The 2,500-nt window shown below is 40.5% G+C and overlaps 1 protein-coding gene across 1 annotated transcript in view; it reads right to left on the bottom strand.

Moving 5' to 3' along the window:
- Positions 1-2,500, bottom strand: part of phf21ab (PHD finger protein 21Ab) — a 56,106-nt gene that overhangs the window by 53,080 nt on the left and 526 nt on the right.

Genomic DNA, 2,500 nt, shown 5'->3' with positions numbered 1-2,500 from the left:
AATGTACTACAGTAAATGTACTTAGTTACACTCTACCACTGCTGAAAGTAGTGATAAATGTAAAGAAACAAGTACAACAAGTCCCTCTAAGTTGTTGTGGAGTACAAGTATAAAGTAGCAGAAATAAGACATACTCAAGTTAGGTACAAGTACTGGAAAATGTACTACAGTAAATGTACTTAGTTACACTCTACCACTGCTGAAAGTATCTTTAAATGTAGAGTAAAAGTGACCAATATGTTGACTGAGATAAAGAGGAGTAGAAGTATGAAGTAGCGGGAAATTAAAATAGGAAAGTACTTATGCAAAAGTACTTTCTGACTAAAAATAAACTGCAGTAATGTGTAAAGAGAGAGAGAGAGAGAGAGAGAGAGAGAGAGAGACAGAGAGAGGGAGAGAGACAGAGAGAGAGGGGGAGCGAGGGAGAGGGAGAGAGAGACAGAGAGAGAGAGAGAGAGAGAGAGAGAGAGAGAGAGAGACAGAGAGACAGAGAGAGAGACAGAGAGAGAGAGAGGGGGAGAGAGAGAGAGACAGAGAGAGACAGAGACAGAGAGAGACAGAGAGAGAGAGACAGAGAGAGAGAGAGAGAGAGAGAGAGACAGAGAGAGAGAGAGAGAGGGAGGGGGAGAGACGGAGAGAGAGAGAGAGAGAGAGAGACAGAGAGGGAGGGGAGAGACAGAGAGAGAGAGAGAGAGAGAGAGAGAGAGGGAGGAGAGCAGAGAGGAGAGAGAGAGAGAGAGAGAGAGAGAGAGAGAGAGAGAGGGGGAGAGAGAGAGGGGGAGAGAGAGAGAGGGAGAGAGAGAGACAGAGAGAGAGAGAGAGGGATGCAGCCTAATGATGTGTCACTGATGCATAACATTTACAACAGTTAATTAGTTGAGTCTTTAAACCAAACTCCTGTTTAAAAAACAGCCTTTTAAGCCCCTTGAAAAAACAACAATACTTCCCAACAATACTGGAGTAAGTAAAGTAGCAGAAAATTAATATTCTCTTGAGTACAAGTACCTTAAATTGTACTTGAGTAAAATGTACTTAGTTACATTCTACCACTGCTGAAAAGTAGTAAAATAAATGTAGAGTAAAACTACAGCAGAGTGTAAACAGAGATGTCATTTCAATTATGACCTCTATGACTAACTGCATAGATCAGATCATTTGTTGAGGCTTTAAACCAAACTCCTGTTTAAAAACAGCCTATTTAAGCCCCTTATAAGACCAGCATTTCCCTCTGAAATGCTGTAAAGTGGCAGAAAAGTACCTAAAAATCATACTTGTGTATAAGTACTTTCTGAGTACATCAAACCCCCAGTAACATGTAAACAGAGAGTGATTCAGATTACATTATGTCCTGCATATAACTGCATAGATCAGTTTATAAATTGAGGCTTTAAACCAAACTCCTGTTTAAAAACAGCCTATTTAAGCCCCTTATAAAATAGAGCATTTCCCTCTGAAATGCTGTAAAGTGGCAGAAAAGTACCTAAAAATCATACTTGTGTATTAGTACTTTCTGAGTACATCAAACCCCCAGTAACGTGTAAACAGAGAGTAATTCAGATTACATTATGACCTACATATAACTGCACAGATCACAGTTTATAAATTGAGGCTTTAAACCAAACTCCTGTTTAAAAACAGCCTATTTAAGCCCCTTATAAAATAGAGCATTTCCCTCTGAAATGCTGTAAAGTGGCAGAAAAGTACCTAAAAATCATACTTGTGTATTAGTACTTTCTGACTAAATAAAAACCCCAGTAACGTGTAAACAGAGAGTAATTCAGATTACAGTATGACCTGCATATAACTGCACAGATCACAGTTTATAAATTGAGGCTTTAAACCAAACTCCTGTTTAAAAAAAACGCATTTTAAGCCCCCCTCGCGGAGTTCCTGTACATCAGTGCCCCGGCTGTATGTAAACGCTGCCGGTTAATTGGAGTAATTGCTCCCTGGGTGGGACATGAAGTTGTCTGGATAAACTTCCATCAGCACCACATACCGCTGCAGAGGGCCCCGAAAAGGGAAGAAATGAAGCTAAAATGGAGGGTTTCAAGATGAGAGCCGTTAAGTGCCTCGTTCTGCTGCGGGAGTTGAAATACTGAAAAAAGTGTTGATGTTTTTTTTTTTTTGTTTCGGCGACGGAATACATGTTTTATAACCCTCTTATTATAGCCGTATGGATGTCCAATACTGCCTCTCTACGTCGGCCAGTAAAGTCACATATATAACGAGGTTTAAGTGTGCTTCAGTGTCGGTTAAGAAAACAAACAAACATCCAAAGCAAAGCGAATCTCACACATCCGACATTGCTCAAATGTTCCGGAGAACAAGTGGATTGGAACGTTAGCTTGTAGCCTGCTAATGCTAACCATCCTGTTAGCTAGCTTGCTCGCGCTAACGCTAACCCAGCCACGCTCACTGATAACTTACAGCTAAGATAGAATAATAGCGTGGCGGGAGAAAAACAAGACACGAAATGAAGAACATTCGAAGAGGAATA

This window comes from Sander vitreus, chromosome 8 (assembly GCF_031162955.1).
Source record: "Sander vitreus isolate 19-12246 chromosome 8, sanVit1, whole genome shotgun sequence".
Lineage (NCBI taxonomy): Eukaryota > Metazoa > Chordata > Actinopteri > Perciformes > Percidae > Sander > Sander vitreus.
The sequence above is the reverse complement of the archived record's forward strand: the minus strand, read 5'-3'. Positions and strand labels throughout refer to the sequence as shown.